Source organism: Asterias rubens, chromosome 10, assembly GCF_902459465.1.
Source record: "Asterias rubens chromosome 10, eAstRub1.3, whole genome shotgun sequence".
Classification (NCBI taxonomy): Eukaryota; Metazoa; Echinodermata; class Asteroidea; order Forcipulatida; family Asteriidae; genus Asterias; species Asterias rubens.
The window spans coordinates 10,616,661-10,643,284 of NC_047071.1; the positions used below are offsets into that span (position 1 = coordinate 10,616,661).

Here is a 26,624-nt window from a genome sequence, read left to right on the forward strand (position 1 = left end):
TGTAAGATGAGTGGTCTTACTATCAACATCTCCTTTTTACTAGTCAAATGTTCAGTTTAAAAACAGGTTAAAAATCGGCCCGGTACTTCTTGAAATATGGTGTTACAAAGATTTCCCAATTAAATATGCAAATGAGGGTCACGCGGTTAATTAATCAAGAATTTAAAAACTAAATTACATGAGGAATTAAGCGTAGGTCCTAGTCTTTAATTTGATATATGATATAACTCTTTTCAAGTTATGGTTTAGGAGAACAGGCTGAAACAAAAAGCGTTTACAAAATTGCTATTGTTGTCTTCCATTAAATATTTTTTACTGTCACTAGAGGGCGGTATGTAATATGAGTGGTCTGTATACTAGAGGAGATGTTATTATTAGTCAAATGTTCAGTTGAAATGTTTATCTCAAAAAGTTCAATTAAAAAGTTTATTAAATAAAACTAATATTTGACTCAGGATTGTTTGATTTGTTGGTTTCTTCAGTATAATGCAGTAATTTAAGAGTCCAATGTCATGTCACAAAAAACTACATTAGGGATAAAATCCTTGTATTTGGTCAGTGGTTTGATGTTTGATTTAGCACGAGTGGATTTCGCTTAACTCTTAACGGCCACCAAACTCTGCGCTTACGATCACCATTTTCTGCTTACTGTGCAAGCACGGAATACAAAGTGCGAGCTTGGAAGCACACAAACAAAATAAATCCCTGCTTAGTAGTCTATTTCGCTTGACGTAAGCGCATAAAACACTGCTTCTGCTTAGCACTGAATATGTGCTTCCAGAGCAGAGCATATTGGGCCCATTCGCACAGGATTTTTCAGTATGCAAGTTCCCATCATGATAGGCCTAGGTGACTAGTGAAATTCACTACTCGACTAGTCGCACCTCAAACCCAACTACGACACTTGTCGAGATAAATTACGGATTCTCAAGATTTGTGCCGCAATGTGCTGCAAGCGCAACATTAATTATGTTGCGATTAGTAGTAAGCAACACAACTGTTTCACCAAACAGGTAGTCGGGACTAGTTTTGTAGTCAACGTGTGGGCATGATTATAATGGAGTAGAGAAAAACAGTAGTCGCGACTCAAATAGTAGAGAGGTTTCGCAAGTGTACAGATAAACATACAGATACCGATACGTCGACACTTTGTGTGTTCAAGTGACGCGTATCCGCGACTATCGTATTTTGCATTATACGTTCCTACAGGATACGGGAGCTTATACACGTCGTAGTAGATAAATGGATACTGTTTTGCAGATTTTTAGTTGTATTTTTGTCCTCGATCAAAAATATTTTCCACGGAATAGCTTTCACATCGTGCTTGGTATAGATAGAATTTGTTTAGTCATTTGCAAGCAAAAAGATGAGAAAATGTAGTGTATAAAACACGGGGTCTCTAATCCGTCATACGTATGTCAGAAAAACACTCATTATGAATGCGAGCGCACTCAAGTGAAACATACCTATAGTTTGCGAAACAAAATTCAACACATGGCTGATGTGAATGGTTACGGTTATCATATCCGTATCTGTATCTGTATCCGCACGCTTGCGAAACCTCTCTAATAATTTGTAGTCGCGACTTTAACACTTAAGCACACTAGTCGCCCCGGCCTACTTTTGCAAAACAAATTATAAAGCACGGTTGTCCTGTGAATGCAAATCAAATTTTTAAGTCACTGTTTTTGTAGTGACAGTTTCACAGGAATTGACTGATGACCACTAGGCCATGAGGCCCAATGCATAATTCGAGGGTTTACATGTATTTGTATCAACAGAGGGGATAATGATCCGGCGAAATAATTCTCGTGTCATGATTTTGCAAACATTGTCACTAAATATGAACTGCTAACGCCTTTAACTATTAAGTAGGGTTGAAATATAGTATTAGATGCCTTTAGGGGTTTTTGACGACGACGTCGTCGTCGTCAAAAACCCCTATTCAATTACGCACGTTCGTCCACGGAGGACGACACCACAGCAAGTAATATTTTAAGGGAAGCTTTCAACTGTCATTATCTTCAAACTGTTTAAGTTTAGTGTAATTCTGTGGACACCATGGTATGTCGTCGTCGTCAAAAACCCCTATTTATATACGCACGTTCGTTAAACGAAAACCCTAAGCCTTCGTGTACAAAGCATATTGGTCCAGAACTCGGTTAGGAAACGAAGAAACAGAGACTGCGCTGTGGTCCAGAACGTATGTAGAAAAACAAGAAAAAGAGACTTGAGTAGACTCCTCTTAAGAAGTCACAACTCATGATAGGTACATACTGAATTACATTTACCATAGAGAATGTTTAACAATAACATGGAAGTGACTGCATCCAGTTATGTTCAAACGCGTAGACTCATCTCAAGAAGTCACAACTCATGATAGGTACATACTGTATGGCATTTACCAAAGAGAATATTTAACAATAACATGGAAGCGACTGCATCCAGTTATATTCAAATGAAGATTACGTGGCTAATTAATGAAGATTTTTAATTTTGTTTACATTTAGAGTAAAGCTTATGTTTTAAGCTTCAATGATGTATATGATTTCACTCTTTTGAAGTTATGGTCTAGGAGATTAGGTTTAAAGAAAAAAACGTGTGCAATTGCTATGGGTTTTAGGCAGAAACAAAGAATAAGAAAAAAAAAAAAATCTCGACAGAAACAATACCTGTTTCGACTAGACATTAGGTGTTTGTGAACAAACACAAAGCTGTTCCGTGTTCTTTTCCTTGGATTATGTGCTAAAACGACCAAGGAGTCTATTACTGAAAAAGGAAGAAAATGCCGAATAGTGTCTTGAGTTATGGTGCCACTTCCGGTTGACCCGGAAGTAGAGGTTGACATGGGGTCATGGTAACCTAAGGCTAATCTCCAATGCCCAAGAAGTCTCTAACTGAAAAAAGTTTGAAAATCGATATTGCCACACTTTGGGTTGACCCGGAAGTAGAGGTCAACTTGAGGTCACAGTGTTTCAAAATTAATCTCCAATCCCAAGGAGTTCAAAACTACAAACAGTATATAAATCGGCCCTGTACTTCTTGAAATATGGTCCCACTTCCGGTTGACCCGGAAGTAGAGTTCAACTTGAGGTCACGGTTTTCTAAAATTAATCACCAATCCCCAAGGAGTCTATAGGTACAAACAGGTTAAAAGTCGGCCGTGCACTTCTTGAGATATGGTGCTACAAAGATTTCCTAATTAAATATGCAAATAAGGGTCACTTGGTTAATTAATTAAGAATTTTAACATTTTTTACATTTAAAGTAAAGCTGTGCTAAGCTTCAATTTGGTATAATAAACTCACTCTTTCGTATTATGGTTTAAGAGATCAGGCTTAAAGAAAACACGTGTACAAATACAATGGGGTTTTGGCGAGAAACAAAGAATAATAATAATAAAAATAATAAAAATCTCGACGAAAACAATACCTGTTCCGACGGTAGGTCGACGGTAGGTCGGAACAGCTAAAAATAATAAAAATCTCGACGAAAACAATAGCTGTTCCGACTGGATCGGAACAGCTAATAATAAAAATAATAAAAATCTCGACGAAAACAATAGCTGTTCCGACTGGATCGGAACAGCTAGTAATAAACAGGCAGATCGTTCTCTTATTGGTGGAATGGTTGAGAAAATCATGATTGTATCCAGCCCAACCCTATAAAGATCCAGGGTATTAAATGAAGATATATACCGCACTATATTGCGCCTGTCACGCTCGTAGATAACACAAAACTAGTTAATAGAAACTGTCACTGTGGATTTGCGTGCTTTGACTGTCTCTAAATTACAGATCATTTCAGAAAATAATCTGAATATTTTAGATCGCTGCTTCACTTTGTCGCAAGTGGTCAGTATAGAGGTCGCTAAAAATGTCAGGGGTCGCATTTCAAAGTGCCGACGTGACAGATTGTGTCGGTAAAAAACACACATTTGAAGGTCTCTTTAGCGAGAAGTGAAGCCAAACACACCACACTCTGCTGCTGGAACCCGATAGCTGGGGAGGATTCTGAGCCAAGGAGCTATAAACCCCTGGATGGACCTTGGATGTTGAAATCTTCCTCCCAGCTCGTGACAGTGTACGGCCCCTGGGCCTCATACTTAATCAGAAATTCATTGCACATCCCAGATCCCGATTTTCTTATAAATAATCACTGGAATCATTCGCACACCTTAAACCATCTCCCCCCATCCATCCAACCTAGCTTGGCGATCCAAACGAGTTGCACCAACCACTGGTGAACCCCTAATGGTGCAATTATTGAGGTAGCGTATGGACGTGAGGCCATGGGGTAGCATCCTGAACTAGCCGACGTTTTGGATGAATTTTTTTCCTCCTCCCGTCGTTCCGTATATAATCCATAAAGAAGACGGAATTGAGCAAGGACGGGCTGATTAGCTTGTTGTGGGCAGTGGATCGGATATACTCTACGAGTTATGGAGAGCTTCTGTGTGAGAGAAAAAACATCAGGTGTATTTGGGGGGGGGGGGGGCTGGAGAGAGAACCAATTTACCACAGTGTTTAGCAAGAGGAGGCTGTGTCATAAATAAAATAATCAAGGCTTGTGCATTTTTCTAACCCGCACTTTTGGCACTTTCTACCTTCATGGATATATACAAATGAATGAATGATATATTTAAAAGCTCTACATGAAGAGATCAGCGTAAATACCTGAAGGTTTTGGCGATAAGTCCATTTATCTTAAAGGTGTTGGACACCTTTGGTAGTTAACGACGAGCAATCTCACTTGGTGTATCCGCACATTATGCGTTCAGTTATGCGAAAATTTGTTATCGAGGTTGCAAGATAAGATTATGAATAAAAAAAAAACCATTACAATTGTGCTTTCAGATGCCTAATACAATTCTTCAAACAAAAGGTCTGAAATTGTTTGATATTTGAGTGAGATATATTACCTCTAACCAAGTAAGTGTTTATGCTAACAGTTACTAACAGTGAAATACTAACAGTGTCCAGTGCCTTTAAGGCGAATTTAGCGATGTTGTCTTTTTTAAACCCGATCGTTGTGTTCTTCGAGCATGGTCCCTGTGAGTGTTTGCGGGCTTAGAAAGATACAACTCCTCAACACAGTTTGTATTGTAACTGAGTTGTGTCTCCATCGATTGAGTCTACATGTAGCCATTGGCAAAGATTGATGTTTCTTTATTACACATTCTATGGTACGACCTTTGATATGTTTGCTCGATCTTCGGGACGGAAACCGCGGCCGTAAAATAATCAAAAGTGAACTGTGTATAACTTTTAATGAATTTGGTTAAAGGGACACGTTTGCTTTTGGATTTGGCGCTTGGGGGTATAACAGAAATGTTTGTTATGAAAGGAAATGTGTCTGGAAAGATGTTTTAAAAGAAGAATTTATCGATCAACACAAATTTGCAATTCAGCATTATTTGCCCCGCTCCCTCATTTTGTAAAACAACAAATTGTGTTTATGTAAAAAACAATGTGTAACATCATTTCAAAATGGTTGGCTCTATGCGACATGATACTCAAATTTTCTTGATAAAACAGAAACTGATGTATAAATAAAAAGGAAAATCCGGATTAATGTTTATAGAGTAAAGTAAGATGCCACATAGGAGTGTCAGCAGTCTCACACAAAAATAAGACCTAACATTTAATTTCCACTTTCAATTCAGTCATTGTATGTCATAAAAAAAAAAAATTAAAAAAAAAACACTGGACATTAATTTTGAGCCAGGTTTTTTTAGGCAGACAGACTAAAATCATTTGGACGAGAAGGCGGGCTCGGTGGTCGATATTTGAAATGGGTGAACACTTCGACCCTGGATGCGAGTTATCCAAACACACATACCCTCACTCTCAAGTAAAGACCATAGAATTCCACGGACTGAACGGTGAGTCATGACACGCTGGTAGGCCTAACATCACGGCCCGTTGCATTCGTCTTCATTTGGTTCTCGGAATACGGAGCATAAATTTATACCTGTTATTTTTCTTTTTCTGGGAAGATTGGAACTTGGCATGTGATGCGATAATTAGCATACTATGATCCCGTATAGACCTTATGCATTGACGTCATCCAGCGGCCATCTTAGTGGAAAAACGGTGACGAAACAATCGAAACGCACAGATTTGTACGCGCGGTGCACAGGATTGGCCAATGAACAACCTCCTTTTGACCTCTAGGTGAGGGCGCCCTACTGAAATGACGTCATGTGCATAGGGTCTATAGGTTAGTGTTACCTTCATGGTTTCCCATTGTCGAATGAAGACATTCACCGCAATGGTTCGTTTCAACCGCCTTGTGTTTACTACAGACATGATAATATTCTTCCTACTTTGGTCTGATTTCCGATTTTGGGGTACTCTGAAAAAGTCAGAGATATGTATTTAATAGCCTGAAAAGTCTATTAAAGCCACTGGGCACTATTAGTAATTGTCAAAGACCAGTCTTCCCACTTGGCGTATCTCAACATATGCATACAATAACAAACCTGTGGAAATTTGAGCTCAATTGGTCGTCAAAGTTGCGAGACAATAATAAAAGAAATTCTTAATCTGAGGTCTCGAAATCAAATTCGTGGTAAATAACTTCTCTCTCTAAAACAACGTCATTACTCGTCCTCAAGTAAGGTTTTATGCTAATATATATATAGACCTGACATGTGGCCGAAATATACAAAAAAATCGCCGTGTGCGGCACTTATTCAAATCCAACGCGCCAGATTCTTGTCCATTTTGCCTGTTCTCGGATTTTATCCGGAATCCTTTGCGAACCGATCATGCGCATTTGGACATGCATTTAAATGGGCCATTGTGCCAACTGTTTCAAATTCTTTTCTTCCAACCACAATAATATTATTCCTCTCTTTCCCATGCAGCAACCACTTGTTATTTTATGGTAATGAATTCAAACGAATTCGTCAATGTTGAAAAAGAAAAAGAAGAATCTGGCTTAAGTTCGTATAATATCAACAGAACTTTCTCAATTGCCCACAAGGCATGTTTGCTTTCGTAGTTGAGACACTCTGGGGACCTTGTGATGGCAGGCACCCCCAGAGCTCCATGTTCATTGAGGAGTCAGTTTCAATCCTTTGCAAGTCTAAAACAGACTCGATTTACACACTCTATACAGCAAGGGCACACACAGGTAACTCACTTAACACCTTGGGATATAAATCCTAACAGCTCAACACGAACGGTGGGACCCTCTTGTATAAATCGTGCCTCGTTCAATGCTTGTTTTTGTCTTCTTTTGTTTTTATAATGACTTAAGTGGGCTGGCCCAGTTCTTCCTAATGTTTCGGGTTTATACAAGTGGAATGTTAGGCGAGATTTGCCAAGGCGTCTGTCAGCGGCGTGTAATCACTGGATCATACTGGAGGTGACGGAGTTGCAACTCTGTTAAAAGCGTTCTCAATGCCTGGTTCCCAAAATCGCCTGGAAACGTAACTCTATCGGTGTCCTTTACCGTGCACTAACGCAACTATAAGCCCACATAAATAAATAAGAATAGGGTCATTTACAATGTTTGAAAATACTTTGCGCACATTCACATTGATTGTTGGCTCTAGATTCTACAAATTCCCGGGTCAGAATTGATCCGGATCCCGGTTTCAAAGGTGCGTGACCCATTTTTGATTAAGGTTGACCCATTCTGCATCAGGTTCCGGGTCACACTGACCGAGAAATTGCTCAGGCCCCAGCATGGGACAAAGAAAGCGGGTCGATTGTAAGTGATAACCTCATTGAGAAGTCTCTGCCAAATGGCTTCGCCTCTGCTCTAGCACCAAATTGTTTAACTTACAAATGCATTCTTATGATATTATTATTATGATTATAGAACACCAAGTTACGGTGATGTTAGGGTGATGTCACTTAGTTGCCCAAAAGAGCAACAACACCAATTGAATTATATTTGCATAAATTAGTGTTGTTTTAACACCCTATTGTTATTTTGAACACTCATGTTTTTGCAGTGTACAATAACAAATAGAATTGCATACGAGCATAGTCCACCTCAAGTAAAGGTATTTCCTGAACGCACTTCTGGCTTGAAGTGGCATGTAATGTAACTCGCCCCTCTTCTCTTGCCATGTGCTTGCACCATGCACAACGCAATACGGCCTTTCTATTTTGCCCTCTTCCCTCGTGCATGTGCTTGGACCATGCATAACGCACTACGGTCATCCTCATCGCCCCTCTTCCCTTGCTCCGTGCTTGCTCCGTGCTTGCACCATGCAGAATGCGGTATACATACGGTCACCCTCAACAGCTGACCTTCGCCAATTTGCCCGGCACGTCTCTAGCAGACAGATCATAATTGTATTAATTAATGGAGGAGATGTTTGTCAATAATTCATATGGTTTCTCAGAAATTCGAGGTGACGATCGATATGCATTTTGTGTACTGAAATAAACAAGGTGTCCTTACAATGCATTCCAATATAGTTAACCTGATATGTAGTTACACCATGGATTTTGTTTTGGCAAAGTGTGTTCTCATCGAGGAAAAAAACAGCCTCCCTCCATGGTCTTATAGTCACTTAAGATAATGCTGCACAAGTATTATGATTTATACAAGCCTCATACTATAAAATTGAGCATCTATTATGCTCATTGTTGTTTCACTTTGTGTAAAACACCTAGTTCGTTGCACGTCTTTTCGAAGAAATTCAGTTGAGCATTGTCGTGTTTGAATTGTTTTCCAAAAGCCTAGACGGCCACTGTGTCACCCAAAACGAGTGAAAACTCAGAACCTTTATGGTTTTTCTCTGACGAATTTCTGTCATGAATGTGTCTGGCTCTAGGGCTTCCACTGGATATCCCGGCAGATAAACCACAGCCATGCAAACTTCCTCTTTCCCAGGTATTGACGTATTGAGTTGTGCGTCTATACCTTTTGCTTTTGTTTGTTTGAAGAGCAGATGTCATATAAAAAAAGGGAGAATTAAAGGCTCGGGTTGCAACGTCTTGGAAGTGTAGCGTTGCATCGTTAGTATCCATGGCTTTTGTGATATCATACACCATACAGGTGGATCTTTTGTGGCTGATTCGATTAAGGTTTCATCCATGCAGATGTTTCACGAATTATATTTTTAAATTGGTCTCTTACTCGTTGACACTGTACATAGATTGCATGTCTTCATCACCTGTCTTCTACTATGCCTATACCATTTTCTCCTCCAGACTAAAATATGGTCAAATTGTCTTGCTTTATTTCTTGGGTGTATTCCCAACGTATTTCCGCCACCCCCAGGGCCAATTATCTTTGAGACTATCTCGGCAATAGTGTTGCCGTGGTTTTTTATTAAGCGAGATAAAGTGTGCGATGTTCAAATTCAGCCCTGAACTTTGCACCGTCCAAACTAATAGCTTATTTGCGCTCACTGTAGATTCAAGCTCTTGTTTTTAAAGATACTTATCTTGTCTTAGGCAGCCTTGCGGGATTTGCTTTCCCTGTATAAATACTTGGCTATGTAAATCCAGCATTCTCGTGGGGCTGTGGTACTATCCGGTATCTAAACACAGAACATTGGTTACGAACTCGACTTTCTTAAACCTGGATCTGTCTTAAAGGCAGTGGAAACTATTGGTAATTACTCAACTAATTGTTAGCATATAAACATACTCGGTAACGAGCAATGGGGAGTTTTTGGTAGTGTTAACCATTGCGAGAAACAATTTGGGTCAATTAGAGATTCTGAGCATAAAATGAGACTAACGATTCTTTCCAGAGCCAACTCTCCTCCGAAAGGAAATTCGCACATAGCTGCACGTCCTCCCTATTATAGCAATAGTTACTTGTTAAATGAGTTTTGCTGTATGAAACCCTAAGAGACTGCATGGTGACGACGAACAATGTGCAGTGAGCTATCACCAGAACAGGAACCAACCAACACTTCAGGGACTAGTGGCAGGGACACATACATGCCTCCTGAAACTAATTTATCGATATTTTCCCATCGGAAGCCGTGGATTAATTTTGAGCCGTGTTTTTCTTTCTCTGGTAAATACCTCATCGTGTTAGCTTTGACTCCTGATCGTCGATTCCTATTCCCCAGCACCAGGTTCTACCAATCACTCGCACGTGTGGCAATATTGGAGTGAGGTTTTTATCACAAAGTCATCATGTTATAATGAGTTGAGTGCGTGACAAACAGACAGCCGCCAAGTGTCCCGTATTATTTTGATCTCGGCCAAGTTGTGTTTACTCTACTTTCCTTGACTTTCTGTGCAATATGCTTCTCGTCATCATGGACCCAATTTCATATTTATCATGTAAGCGGGGAAGATCACTTGAACAAGATAAAGGGTTTTGGGTTTAAACCTAGCGTACGAAAACATAAATGTCCACAGACTGATGAAATACAAGCTTTTCCTTAAAATTATACTTGCTGAGGTGCTGCAGTATTTGAGAAATGAGTAAAACGGTTTCACTAAAAATAATGTTCGTCTCAGTGAGACAACAATTGTTCTAGCATCTACAAAGGATTTACGCGACTCTCCTGAAAACATTGCTCTGTGATAATCACTAAAATTCTACAGGAAAATTATATTAGATATTAATATTGTTGGCCGGTTATCGGAACTCTATCAAGTACCTATAGTTTCAACCGATGAAATCAGTTGTGATAAAAATAATACGCTAAAAACCCAACAACCTTAAAACGCGTCTTTCCTGATGTACGCCTCTGCCTACATTAATTTGTAGAATCTCGGACGAAACGAGCAAAGGTTCGCGAGATCTCAGCTGTTTGCTGACGTCACTGTTGGGACCTTCTGATCTGTCTTATCCCTCGTAAATCGTTCGATAAGCGACGATAGAAGTTTATGTTCTTACCGGTACGAATCCACCACGGCCGTATAGAGAGACATGATTGGTATAGGAGTAATGAAAACCTTGCTCAGCCATTTATTTGTTTGTTTTAAACTATTTTTAGAGCCAACGTTGTATAATAATCAATACGGGTCTGGAGCAAGAGCCATCAAATCCTGTAGGTTTATTTATTTACTCAATACACAACTTGTATTGATTACTTTTTGTGCTCTTTTCTATTGGGGGTATAATACTTCTTCCTCTGTTTCAATCACGTGAAGTTTACACCATGCACTGGAATTACACATTCTTATGGATGAAAGAAATGTGAATTTTGGTTGTGTTTATATTTCTGGTAATCTACTTTTGAAATCTTCCTGTGTGTTGCTTTAGTAAGTAGACAAATACCACACTGCGAAAACTGGGGTGAGACAATTGACACCAGTGGCGGTGTCACATAATTATGATCAAAGAGAGAATTACAAAATTAACACCACTGGGTTTTAAAGACACTGTACACTATTGGTAATTGTTAAAGACCAGTCTTCCCACTTGGTGTATCTCAACATATGCATGAAACAACCAACCTGTAAAAATTTCAGCTTAATTGGTCGTCCAAGTTGCGAGATAACTACGAAAGAAAAAAAACACCCTTGTCACACAAAGTTGCGTGCTTTCAGCTGCTTGATTTCGAGACCTCAAATTCTAAATATGAGGTCTCGAAATCAAATTCGTGGAAAATTACTTCTTTTTCGAAAACTACTTCACTTCAGAGGGAGCCGTTTCTCACAATGTTTTATATTATCATTCTCTCCCCATAACTCATTACTAAGTTAGGTTTTATGCCAATAATTATTTCGAGTAATTACCAATAGTGTCCACTGCCTTTAAAACAACACCAATGTAATTGAAACAATTCATGTTACTTTAAAACCCCTGATGTAATTTTATTTTTTTTTATTTTGGGGTAGACATTATAATGTGACAACTTATATAGTGTAAATGGTAACACCCCTGATTTTGCAGTATGTATTGCGGTGATGTACTAGAAGATACCCCTGTGCCTATTTTCACCTTAACCATACCTTTAATGATTTCCAACATTTGCACGTTGCTTTTTAATCTTCTTTTGCTATGAAAATAAAAGTTAGACATCAATTGAATTACATGAACATAGGATGTCAATCACCTAAATTAAGGTTCGAGTAAAGAAATAATTAAATTAATAAAAAACAATACAAAATCCCACACACGAGTATTTGAAGTGTATTTAAACATCGTTTATGGATTTCAACAAGACCCATAAAACCCGTAGGCCTTTTGTGAAAGTATTAAGTTCATATTAAGAAATAATTACGTATAGACCATCCGTGTGAAACGTGCTTCAAACGTCGAAGCTAGCTGCAGATGTCGACAAAGGCATTCTGAGCGCGCCTTGGCCTGTCAGATTTCAAGACGTCATCACCGACGTCACTGAGCCATCTCCCGCTATAAAACACCGATCGTAAGGTTGAAGACCCTGCATTATTCACAAACCTCCCCCAGGCTCCGCTCTCTTTCGGAGGGCAAGAATGGGGGGGGGGGGACACCGTTCCGGCCATAAGCTTTACAGGTCCTTGGTTTCCATTAAAATTATGTTGGGGGTCTTAAATAGTCATGCTCAGATATCTACATTGCTATAGGGTAACTGCATCGGTATGTTGACAACATCCTTGCAAAACACTACACTTGCAAGCACATGTCTTAATAGCAAGGCATGTAAACATTGTTATGAATGGGCACTTCAGAATAATGTTATGGAGGCAGAAGTTGTCACATTCACTTTTTTCATCTCTCTAGCGAAATTGCTTTCGGTCGAAATTAAACACTAACTTTAAGAATTACTTATTAATAAGAGCTGATCAATTACTTTCAGAATGGATGATTTTTGTTGGACCGTGCGTTTCTTTGTTTGTTCCCACTGTTGCCTGTGACACTGATGAATGGGAGACATTTACTTCAACACAGACTGACTTTAAATAATAATTAACCCTTTCTACGTGATGCATTTTTAAACATACACCCACTCCCTCCCATCCGCCTGAAGGTACCGCGTGAGGTAAAATTTCCTAGAAACTGCCATCCGAAGAGTATTGCGGTTTGAGTGCTTGATGGGCGTACACACATCGTCTAATGTGAAGGTTTCACAGCCTTCATCAGCTATCCACAGTAGATGAAATGGTTCCTCCATTAACGCACTTGCCCGCTGATATAACACATCACATGGGACGGTTTTTTATTGTGTCACGTTTTTTTAAAGTTTTTTTTTAAAGTAAAATAAGTGTACACTGTAGATGCATTGAGGCATTGCATGGTGGGGTGTCAATATATATATTTGGTTTGCGGTAACACCATTTTGTCTATCTATTATTTGACATATTATACAGTTTGGTCTTTAGAGAACTGTCTTGCTATATAAAGTTTACACTGTATATATACATATTTAGACGTAAATGCATAAACTCCCCTGTATTGTTATTATAATTGATCATTGACTGGCTGCCACAAAATTAAAAGCTTCACAGCCTTAAGGAGGTTGTAATTAGAATCGTTAACCAACATAGGTTGATACGACATTTGGACAACAATTGACAGCAACTCAGACATGGACAACAATTGACAACAATTCAAATATGGACAATATTATAAAATAATAATCATTGGCCGACAGCTGCGGGTATTTAAGAAGAATGTATTATTTCACAAGCTAGTTTCCTGCCATTATTCATGTGTATATGGTTTTCTACTTATGATATATGATTGATGTTGTTTGTCATTCTTCGTTAAAAGACTTAAATCTGTTACTGCTCTTGAAGATGTCAAATTGATATCCCCACATTCAAAACATCTGCTTTTGGTGGAGAACGACTCCGGCTCTGTAAAGAAACAGATCTTTGAATCACTCGATTATTTCAATCGTCAATTTTTTTTTCTTCCAACATACAGTGCATTTTTCCCCTGAAGTAAACAACCTGGTTGTTTGACCTTAGGATTGAACGGTTATAGACTCTAAAAAAATCATAAGATTAAAATGTTTTTGTTTTGTAAATATACCTCGTTACTGAACCAATAGTCTGTTTTGTGCATAAATGTTTTTCAAATCGACCAAAACATACTTAGAGCATGTAGTTAACAAGCCTATTTGTAGCTTTTCATCAATATTGGCATAATAATCATTGCAATGGTTTGCTTCAATAAGAATTGCTTTGGCCGCAGTGCGCTGCAGCGGTCCTACCCTATAATTTTTTTTACAGTTGTCATTTGGCGCGCTATGACGTCATTCCGTAAGGAGCTTAATACGTGTAATGAATATAGAGCCAGTCATTTATGAGCCTAATTCGAATAAGTATGGATTTTTTTTATGAGGCCATGTGCATAACACATGGAAACTATTTCAGACTGTCGTATTCAGAAGCCTTGATGGATGTTCCGCAGGGAGTACTGTAGAGATATCCTCTTGTTTTTTTGGCCGATTAAAAACAGGTGTTTATTTCGAGGAAGATTAAGTTTGCGGCAGTTCATTTTTCTGTCATTAAATGTCCAATGTCATTAATGTAATTAGCCTTTTAAATACCACTACCTAAATCTGGAAGTGTTTTCATAGTAAAGGTAAACGGTAATAATCAAGTGAGTAACACTGAATGCGGCATGTATTGTTGCCCTATCTCATTAACATAATCCTAGCAATAATTCTTTAAAAAAGGAAAGTTACAGATCAGAAAAGATTAGGAAGATCATAATTTGAGTATGCTTTACTGTAGAGAAAATAAGCTGTTTTTTGCAGCCACTACCTTTTGTCAAATATTTCAGTGGTAAGCCTTCGTTTCTTCGTTGATACATGGAATTGGCCATTTCGATGTAAAACTGTACTCTATCAACACTGTAAAACATTGTCTCTTTCTGATTGAACCGTCAGTTCGGTGGGCTCTTGTTACTCCCTCCCCTAACCCCCATCCCTCATGTTATTCTTTGCAAGAAAGCTGAAAGTGAAGAGGCCTTACAAGAAAACAATCTCACTCGGTTTATAATTGTGTTAACATAGCGTGGCAGTACGGCTAGATCTTTCCTCCCGTGTGCACAGGCTAGGTCACTGCGCTGCGTCAAACTGCGTTAGTGATTATAAACCAACTGTGTTTTTGTATGTAATACGATTTGTGACGGGGCGAATTGTGCCGATGATATACCCACCCGTCCGTCCGTCGTGTGTGCCCGGAAGGTTGTTTTTTTCCGTCGAGCTGTCCGGGTCGGTGGAGTGACTTGCAAGAGACGACAGCTTTGATGCGTCTTCATTGCAAGAATGGTCTCTTCAGCTGTTTTGGGCTGGTCGATATACTTCTGCATGCCGTAGCATCCCTGCATTATTAAGAGAAGAACACAAGGCCGCTAGTTCTATTGCGATCTTGAACACAGATGTGGGTATGTCTGTCTGTTCAGTACACTCGTCATTTCTATTTATCCAGAGATTTTATTGACAACCATTATAAAGGGTCTCAACTGTTTATTTGTTTGTCTTTTCTCTTTTGGAATAACTCTAAATATTGACTCTAGTCTATTGTTGGGGTTTTCAGATTTAAAGTTATAACAAAAATAGATGCGGTTACGGGTGTCTGCTGTACACGAATCATCTGTTCATCCAGAGATTTGACAACCATTAAGCCCTTTATAAAACAGTAAACTGTATTTGTATTATGGTATTTTCGTGTTTGAAAAGGGCCTAGGCCTACATATTGACTTGTAATTGTGTTCAAAGCACACATACTTTTCACTTGTTATTTAAGGTCAAATATTTAAAGTCACCTGGAAGTGGTATTTTTTAAAAACAAAGCTTTTGTCACTAATATATGTGTTTTGATAAGTGGAATGTGTAACTAAGGTTTAAAAAAATCAGTTTCCATGTTATTTACAAATTTAAGAGTAGACCCCAACCCGAGAGGGCGCTGTTCGTGACGTCAATCGAGGCAGACTTTGCCTGTAATGCGTAGAGTAAACACAATTGCAAAGTACATGTACGAACCAAGTCGTGAGTTTGTACGTTTCAAAAAAAAAAATTGTTTTTTTCCGGCAATGCCGACCAGGTGTATTGCTGCTGAATGCAGAAAAACACTTTTTGAAATGTACCAACTCACGACTTGGACGTACATGTACTTTGCACGTGTGTTTACTATACGCATTGCAGGCAAAGTATGCCTCGATTGACGTCACAAAAGGGGTAGGCGGAGTCAGCCCCCAAACAACTTTATATATTTTCTTAACGTATAAATCGTGACAAACAATTACTAAAAAAATTGTTTTATTGTTCGTAAGCATATACTCTTATGTTTGAAAGAAAAAAATATATATTTCCAGGTGACTTTAATGGTTACAAGTTATTTTGAAAACCACAAACCATCAATCTAGTTATTGTCAGGGGAACCATCCCACTTGTTTGGCTCCTCGCTCTGTTTATTTAGTTGATTGATTGCTAACTAATTACTATTCAAATGAGCCCATACCTATACGTGGGTGTTCATCGCAAACGATTTCTACGTAAAGAAGTGAGCACTTGACTTTGCGTGGTGTTGTCAATCAAACGACAAGTTTGCGGAGCCGAGTCAAATTCTTTAGATTTTCAAAATAGTCCTCTAAATTATTCAGGAACTTGAAAAAATAGTCGTAAAATATTTTGATGCTGTAACTAAAATACCCATGAAATTATACATCTGTTTTGCTGTACGGTCAAAAATATCTACCCGTCACCCCCACTTAGTTAAGATGAAGCTGATATGAATTTGCCAAATGTTTGAAAGCTTCATGTGGATTTAGGCAACTGGTAAATATACAACACAAGATTTAGAGTCAGATAGAGAAACTGATGGAGCAATGTATTTGTTGTCAACGGCTGAAAAGCAACAATTTATGCAATTCGAACGGAGGACTTGTTGGCCTATTATGGAGTTTCCTTGTGCTCGGAGAAAGTTCATTGTCGACAAAGTTGGACATCAAATTTGATTTATCCGAGTTTGAATAGGAGTAACGAATCGTTAATGTCGGACTGGAATCGTTCTGTCCGAAGTCTGTCGGAAGCAAGTGGTCATTGACCCGACATTATGACCCTACATTATGGTTCGTCGGACAAGATTGGTCGGACAAAGTGGTTTGTCGAACAATATGGTTTTGACAAAGTGGTTTGTAGGACAAAACTGTCGGACGAAATGGTTTGTCGGACTTAATGGTTTGTATGACAAAATGGTTTGTCGTAAATAATGGTTTGTTGGACAAAATTTGTTGGAGATAAAAAATTATTGGGTTGCCGTACAAAACGGACCGTACAATTTGGTTTGTCGGACAAAATGCATCGAACACAATGGCTTGTCGGATAACACTGTCGGACTTATTGGTTTGTCTGACAAAGTAGGTCGTTCAAATTGGTTCGTTTTACATTGGATTTTTCTGTATTTAAAAAAAAACTTGCATTACCTTAGAAATTTGTTTTGATTATTCAACAAACTGTTTGTGATCAGTGTGAATGGGAAGGGTGCCTTTTTAAGTCACGTCAATCTTGTTGTACACATTTTCTCATCCGAGAGAAAGCATTCAAGAATAAAAAAGACACCAATGATTTATTTAAAAACCAATGCCTACTAAATAGTTGCACGACATTATACCGGCATTTAAAAGCAGTGTATATATTTTTTTAATTGTCAAAGACCAGTTTCCTCACCCAACATGTGCAACAAATAACGGGCTCAATTAGTCATTGAAGTTGCAAGAAAATAATGAGAAAACCCCTCAAATACCCTGGTTGCATAACATTTGTGTGCTTTCAGATGCCTGATAAAGGCCTCATGCCTAAAGCTTTAGATTCAAATTAAATCACTTCACAACCAACATCTTCCCAGTGCTCATTAGCAAGTAAGTTTTCATGGTAAATAATTTGTGGACTAATAACCAAAGGCAACGGCCTATTCCTTTAACCATCCTCAAACAGAAAGACCGATGAGGTGCATGTGGAAGCAGGTGTATTCAATGTATTTTGTTCATACCATTGCAACGATGATTGTTTAAAAGCACTGGACACGTTTGGTAATTACTCAAAATAATTATTAGCATAAAAACTTACTTGGTAATGAGTAATGGGGAAAGGTTGATAGTATAAACATTGTGAGAAACGGCCCCCCTCTGAAGTGACGTAGTTTTCGAGAAAGAAGTAATTTTCCACATTTTGATTTCGAGACCTCAAGTTTAGAATTTGAGGTCTGGAAATCCAGCATTTGAACGCAAACAACCTCGTGTGACAAGGTTTTTTTTCAGTATCATCTTGCAATTTCGATGAACAATTGAGCTTAAATTTTCACAGGTTTGTATGTTGAGATGCACGAAGTGAGAAGACGGGTCTTTGAAAAATTACCAAACGTGGTCCAGTGCCTTTAACGACAGTTGCTCGTCAAATATTAAAGGTGTTATTGAGGAACACCGTGTTCGTGAATCTGATCTTATTAGATGTATTGAAGGTATAGGAAGTGATTACAGCGGACCTTTCCCAGGGAAAACATACTTTCCATAAAAAAAAATCACTCCAAGGTTGCCGGTAATTTGTTGTCTGTCCTTGCACTGTAAGCTGCATTGTGTAGGCGATGATTAGCGTTTTTTCCATCTTAGCTTCTGGTGTCTCAATGTTATTGAAGTATATTTTAAGCCCCTTTCTCACGAGAGCAATTTAGCAAGAGTCCCCTGCTAAATTGTCGTTAGGTTGGAAAATTCAGGTTTAGTAAGACCCTTTCTCATGAGAGCAAATAAGCAAGGGTCCCTTGCTAAACTGTCGCATGGTTGTAACATTTTACAAATTGTAGCTTGCGTGAAAAGACATTAATTTGTGAGTTGTATAAAGGATTCGCAGAGATGTCAATATATTCGTGGAAAGTGTTCATGCTTTGTTTGGTCAGCCATTTTAAATAACAACTTTAAGACAAGACAAACTCAATGGGTAAGATGTGTTCTAAATTGGTTATCAGGCATGTCGGACATATTGGTTTATTGAACACAATGGTTCAGAAAAATGGTTTGTCGTTCACATCAGAAACAATGAGTTGGATGTATTGTTCCAATCGGACATAATGGTCCTTAAGAGCAACTATAAGTAATTGTGAATGACAAACTTGCGGGTACAACCATGAGTAAAATGTCTTATGAAGGAGTGGTGGCTCTGAAAAGAGCCGGTTTGGTCTCGACGTTTCGAACAGTATACTCTGCTCGTCTTCAGGAGAATGTTTACTATTCATATGTATATCTATAGGTACTCATGTTCTCCACACCATGCATGCAAAGCTTCAAACACCATATATAAGATGTTAACAGATGAAACAATATCGCGTAACACGAGCTGTACTATGCCCGCCACATTGTCAAATGTCGGCTTGCTCGCCCTGCCACCCCGATCATCATGTAGATCCCAAAGCTGCCATTTCACTCTTAACTCGTACTCCTGTATGGATTTTAAAGGCAATTGACACTATACATGTATGTAGTTACTCGTAATAGTTTTTAGAATGAATACTTTACTTAGAAACGAGCAATGGAGAGCTGTAACAAGTACAAAACGTTGTGAGAAACAGCTCACTTTGAAGTAGCATGTTCAATGAACAATCGAGTCAAATTCTTCACAGATGTTTAATTTCATGGTTATGTTGGGATACACTGAGCGAGAATACTGGTCTTTGATAACTACCAAAGGTGCCCATCAGTGCCTTTAAAGGATGTGCTCGTCTGACTCCAGGAGTGAGGCCAGCTGCAACGAGAGACACGCCAAAGACCTCAAGACCATCTGGGCCCCTGGATGCGTCCCTTGATGCCATCAGTAGCTGCTGATTGGCTGACGCTGTAAACAGACACCTGGCGCTTAATTTGTCCTCAAATCGCTTCAAAACATGAAATAAAGCATCTAAGCATCTACTCGCCGAAATTGGATTTATTTTTTGGCTGATGAAAATTGACGGGGTAAGACATACATAATGTGAACATATAACTTAAGTGCTGTTGAAGTGTTGTTAGTTTGAATCAGTTGTGTGACTTATTTAAAATTATTAACAAATCAAAACCCATATTGAAATCTCAGCCTATGTTTGCGTTATTTGCATTTTATTATGTAAGTTTGCATTTGAACTGCCACTGGAATGGCAAGTGTTCCTATCAAGCACTGTTTTGAGGGCTGTACTTGTTAAGCAGCGCAGGTTTTTTCTTTTATTAAAAACCTCAGATCTTGTCTACATCTCTGCTCATGGGTGTATTTATCCTATATAAAGTGACCCTATAATATGCACATCTCCAATTGGCTGCGGATTCAACACTTAGACCCGGAGGCCATTTTAATCTTACTGGTCTCTTATAAAGAAGAGTATGAAGAAGATGGGTTGGCTTTTTAAGCAGTCGCGATGTGGTACCGGTAGCTGTGGGACGGAAGGGGAGTAATTGGCGCGATTCAGTGACCCTCTAGCCCTAACCATTTCCCCCGTACCCTAGATGATGGGAACTGATGTAGTTCTTGTGTGGGTAGGGGTTGATTTCTTACATATGGAATACGACATGGGCCGATTAGGTGATGTGGAAAAGGGCGAGAATGCATATTAATGCTGCATGGTGCGACTGACTTGGCCTACTTTCTCAATCGAGAGACCCCCTTGAGCTAGCCCCGGACACTGTAGCATCCCTCTCGAGATATCAATGAGCTCTCAAGGTGCCTGGGTCGGGAACAAGACTCCCCTCTCCTGAATCTGATTTTTTTTTTTTGAAAGTTAATGAGGAGTCGTCTTGATTCGGTAAAATAGTCACCCTGATGACGTCATTGCATGGTAGAGCATCGGGATCGTTTTGCATTCAAGGTTGGCGTTTGGTGTGAGTGTGTGGGTTCTACATAAACACATTCACCACGCCCCCACTACAAACGACAACATTCTTATTGGCATGCTGTAAAGTGTCTTTTATCGTAGATTATTTTGGAGATTCATTTTGTTGGGAGGAATTTGAAAGGAGAAAGGAATGTGTCGAAAACACAACTATAATGTGCGAGGTCATCCTCTGCACGGGAAAATTTACAGGATGGGTAGGGGCTATGAGATATATAAATGAGTACCGGTTTTGTATGCCCACAGAGCAAACAGACTAACTAAGTTTCTTCAACTATTTGCTTTTTCTGTTGTAAGTTCGTCACACCCGGTTATTTGTGCCCACAGCACACAAACTAAAAAAGCTTCTTCAACTATTCGATGTTTTTTTTATCGTTGAAATATTGTTGTTTTTTCCCTAGCTCCGGTTGTGAAGCCAATTAGGATTATCAGAAAAGTTAACTTAATCACTTCACTAGCCAGGAACCCAGGGGAGAAATGAAGTTTAAGTTTTAGACGTGGGAGGAAAACCCAAATGAATATTTTATTGAAAACCCACGCAGTCAACTTTTAATTTAAAAACCCAATGCACATGTGCCCGGCAAGATTCAATCCGTGGACCTATAAGAGAGGTGGAAGGCAAGGGGTTTTAAAGGCAGTGGACACTATTAGTAATTACTTAAAATATTTATTAGCATAAAACCTTACTTGGTGACATGTAATGGGGAGAGGTTGATGGTATAAAACATTGTGAGAAACGGCTCCCTCTGAAGTGACCTAGTTTTCAAATTCTAAATCTGAGGTCTCGAAATCAAGCATATAAACGCACACAAATGTGTGTAACAAGGGTGTTTTTTCTCTCTTTATTATCTCGACGACCAATTGAGCTCAAGTTTTCACAGGTTTGTTACTGTATGCATAATGTTGAGATACACCGAGTGAGAAGACTGGCCTTTGACAATTACCAATAGTGTCCACTGTCTTTAAAGATACCACTTGACGCCAACCTAGCCGCCCAACAAATTGACATGCAATTGATCCGTCACAGTTCGCAGGCAAATTGAAGATGAATACCCCAAATACTGAAAGGTGTTAATTAATAAATTAGATAATGGTGGCTCTTATTAAGTGCTCACATCCGCCACTCAGTGACGCAAACAAAAAATGTATCTGCATGCATGCTAGATGTAGGGCAACGTCTGAGTTATGATGCCTATACTATTCCCTTTTAAAATGTTCGTAATAGCGTCATATTAAATGGTTCACAAGGTGCTGTGACGCAATATGCTGCCAATCAAACCAGGAACACCGGGGCGAACATCTGGGCGAACCCTTTCTCTTTTCGATAAGTCATCTGCAGCGGGTTCTTTTACGGGAGTTATACAGCAACACGGGTCCAACGGCTTTACGTCCCATCCGAACGACAAAGCAGCATGGTTTATGTGTTTCTCAAAAACACAGCTGTCACGACTTGGACTCGAACCCACACTCCGATGGTCAGAAGCACCAGAGCTTGAGTCCGGTGCTCTTATTCGTTAGGCCACGACACGCCACAAGCCTATTGCATGAACTCATGTAAAACATGTTTTAGGGGAATCTCTGAGTTGATTCAGAGAAGCCTCTTGTTATATATAGAAGGTTTTACTTCTAGAAATAGAACATTCTATTTCTGTGTGGTGGGCCAATTATAAGAGGAGCACCATTGAAATTGTACAAGGCCTGTTTGAAACCGAGCAAGGTCCTGGCCATCTGATCAGTTTCAATTAGCCTATTATTAATCCTATTATAAATTGACCAGCATGGTTGGTTTCCGGACCGTGTATATATAAATGTCTCGTGCAAGGTCGCAATGGCTTAGGGCATGTTTAGGAACCTTTACTGGGTTTAGTGTTCGAATGCATAGACTTCCACAGTCGATGCCCAAATACTGGTCAATATACCCATAGACTTCACAGCTTTTCATCGTTGCTTTTTTTCAGTGCCTTGACATAGTGTACAAGAAATGTGCGTTTTACAAGAAAATATGCATACAGTCGGTGCCGCAATATTGGTCAAGATACATCATTAGTGAAACCGTAATAAACGGCTGGGCATGTTCATCCCGAGTCCCAATTTTGTTGTTTGCTAATTGCCCAATATATTTCAAATAATCAGCATTCACAATGGTGAATACATTAAAGTAAAAAAAAAAATCAAATTATCTTTGCTTTCGTGGGGCCTAAACCATGCATCATAAATCCGTCCCGTCCCCCTGAAACAAAGAGAGGAAATAATAATTAATTGAGCACAACCTTGTCTTAAACCATTTCACGTTTTCCCATTGGGGAGAGAGTGCCGGAAGTTGCCTCCCCGCCCAGTGATGTGACGTCACAGTCTCATCATGTAACCCGGTACCTTAATGTTGTTCCAGCCGTACATCCATATGGAATACTGACCATCAAATAATATTTAGAAGTGTTCGTTGTTGATTCGCACTTTGACCAAAGTACATAGAGTGCCTGATTAGTACTGAAATTCAAGTCTGGATGAAACTGCCCTTAAAGACACTTGACACTATTGGTAATTGTCAAAGACCAGTCTTCTCACCTAGTGTTACTCAACATATGCATAAAATAACAAACCTGCAAAAATTTGAGCTCCATTGGTTGTCGGAGTTGCGAGATAACTTTGAAAGAAAAAAAACACCCTGTCACACGAAGTTGTGTGCTTTCGGATGCTCATTCGAGACATCAAACTCTAAATCTGAGTTCTCGAAATCAAATTCGTGGAAAATTATTTCTTTCTCGGAAACTACGTCACTTCAGAGGGAGCCGTTTCCCAGAATGCTTTATACTATCAACCTATCCCCGTTACTCGTTACCAAGTTTGGTTTTACGCTAGGAATATTTTTGAGTAATTACCACTAGTAGTGTCCGTTGCCTTTTAGCACAAAAAGTAGCTATAAACAACCTTAGCGTACCAGATTAATATTACATGTCATACATTTACAATTTGTATCTAGTATCTTGCCCATTTTGTTTAACTAAAATTAAAGCTGTTATTCGTGTCTCGAAATAATTTGGTTATTGTGGATAAGAGCTGTTGAGTATACGTTGTGAACGAAAATATATTGATCAGCCGAAACTGTTAAATTATACAATCAAAATCTGCACATTGTTGCATGCTGAATAGGGCCGGTTTTATCTGCAATTCGTACAAAAAATAGGTCATGCTGTTATTATGTAAAAGGAATTCCAACAAGTGGCAAATTCTGTTATTTTTGCACTCTGCTGTTTGTACCATTACGCCTTGTACACTCTTGACCGTACAACTTGACATTTAAAAAACAGAAAAGGGTAACTCTTTACTAGAAGGTCCGATGCACAGCCATGCTATACTCGGCTCTCAGACGCTGAAATAGGGATTAAATAAAACCCCGAGAGCAAGACTAGCAGGTAGTTTGAATTGTTATTTGTCAGAGCGATCAGATGTTGGCATTTAGCAGAGATTGTGCCCTAGGATGCATTGTGTTGAACCACTCTGAGTATCAATGACATGCCCTCAAGTTCGTACATAATAATGAAGTTAAATATCGGTTGACAGGCGGTTGTAAAACGAACCCGTGTTTCGTTCTGTTGTTGAAGGTAAATGGAAAACACCTTCACAATCCGTTCTCGTTGGACAGTATTGTTTTTGTATTACGACGTATAATGCCACAGTCATTTTGCATTCAGTAATGGAAGCGGAGTTTGACATTAGCTTTGTGACTGATTTGGCAACAATATTTCATTTCAGATGTGTTATTTATTTCATGTCAACATCAATCAATACATAGTGAGATAATATTGTTCAGAAAACATATATCAACTTGTACACATGAAAAACTTAATCCAGTTATTGAACAATCAATGGATAATAATGGGACATTAATATGTAGGGAAAAGGAGAAGCGAATGCTTTTTGTTCCCCTTTCCTAATACAAAAGAAACAAAAACGTACACAAGCAAAAGGGATATGGACATTATGCATGAGTGAGACTGGGCAATATACAACAATTTAAAGTACTTACAAAATTAGGTTTATTAAAAAAAAGATACGGTATTAAGTGGTGTATAAATAAACCATTGTCTTCTTAAGGTTTTTTTTACGAAGAGATAATAATAATAATAATAATAATAATAATAATAATAATAATAATAATAATAATAATAATAATAATAATAATAATAATAATAATAATAATAATAATAATAATATTAATAATAATAATTATCTCTGGGTCGATAAGACTAATACTGTGTTCATTGTATGTAAATGATATTTTTCACATGGTGTATCCCAACATATCCATAAAATACCAAATCTGTAAAAAATGTGGACTCAATAAGTCATTCAATTTGAAAGAGAACGATGAAAGAAAACACACTTGTCACAACTATGTGTGCTTTCACATGTATAATAACAGGCTTCAGGCCTGAAGTTTTTCAATATTTGAGTGATTACCTCTTTTTCAAAAACTACGTTTCTTCAGAGGGAGCCGTTTCTCACAATGTTTTATACTATCAACAGCTCTCCGTTGCTCATTACCAAGTAAGTTTTTATGCAAAATTATTTTTTTCAAGTAATAACCAGTAGTGTCCAATGCCTTTAAATTATTATATCTTGATTAATACCGCCTGTATAGTATTCCTGGTACTATCTGCAGCAGTCCCATGATGTGTATGAATAGTCGTTAAGACCCGAAGGACGTTATCATCAGTGTGTTAATTAATTGATGGCATGAAGCAACGCCACTTTGCATACCGTCTATACAGGTAGACATCACTCTTCATTAGATAGCAATGCTATGATTCGCGATATAGGCAATATTTCTGTAATTACGCTGGATGTATAGGGGGGTATAACCAGGCATTGGCGTAGATCCTGGATGAAGGGTGGGATAATCTGAAAGTTGCGTATATTATTAATACAAGTGTTTCTAAATCTGGTCAGAGTATGGCTTCGATTCACAGTCGTGTCTTCTGTGTCCTCAAGCAAGACCCTTAACCATGGTGCTTCGTCCGTCAGATGAGACGTAAAGCCGTTGGTCCCGTGTGTTGTGTAACGCACGTAAAATACCCCAGTGCACTTTATCGAAAGGAGAAGGGGGTGTTCCCCGGTGTTCCTGGTTTGATTGTCAGCATATTGCGCAACAGCACCCTGTAATTTTTTTAAAACAAAATGTACACAAATAAAAGACATAAAATAGCACCACCGCAGTACGGGGGTGCATAAATACATTAACAAAGATGACAGTAAATATAACGACAATGATAAATCATTTAAAAGACATAACAATGCACTGTGAATAAACCTCCTAAAACAGGGTTGCAATTAAAAAGACATCCAATTGCAGTGTGGGTATACCCTCTTGCTCATGGAAAGAAGTAAGTGTGCTTCATATTATTTTGTAATAGTCCCTTCTTAACATGTGGCAATCGTTACTTTTTAAATTTGCCACACGTTTTACATTATCTTTATGATATCAAGCCGTGGAATAAAAGCAACTTCCACAGTGTACGGTCATCGTGGTTCATTGGCTATAAAAACTAACTAAGTGTAAAATGTCAGTTTGTTCACAAAATATCAACATTTGTTACTCATCGACAGTTGCCACTCGATGCCGACTTCTCTCTTTGTGTATATAGGCTCTGCCACGGGGGAGAACTGTCATGGGGTGACAATGAGAAGGTGTTAGAAATGCAGTCAAAGCTTAAAGGGTTTGGGTACTTTTTGTACGACACAAACACAAAATCCACATGGTTAGATTGAACTTACACGGTTTGAAAATAATGATGATAGAAAGCTTCCCTTAAAATATAAATAGTTGAGATGCTTTAGGTTTGTGCAATTCCAAAATTCTACCACTATTCGAAAAGGTGAAACAAAATCATAAAGGTT

At 38.6% G+C, this 26,624-nt stretch overlaps 1 protein-coding gene across 1 annotated transcript in view; it reads left to right on the forward strand.

The window, feature by feature from the left end:
- The window catches only part of LOC117295662 (NT-3 growth factor receptor-like), an 88,123-nt gene that overhangs the window by 24,602 nt on the left and 36,897 nt on the right, over positions 1 to 26,624 (forward strand). The gene's annotated exons all lie outside the window — the stretch shown is intronic.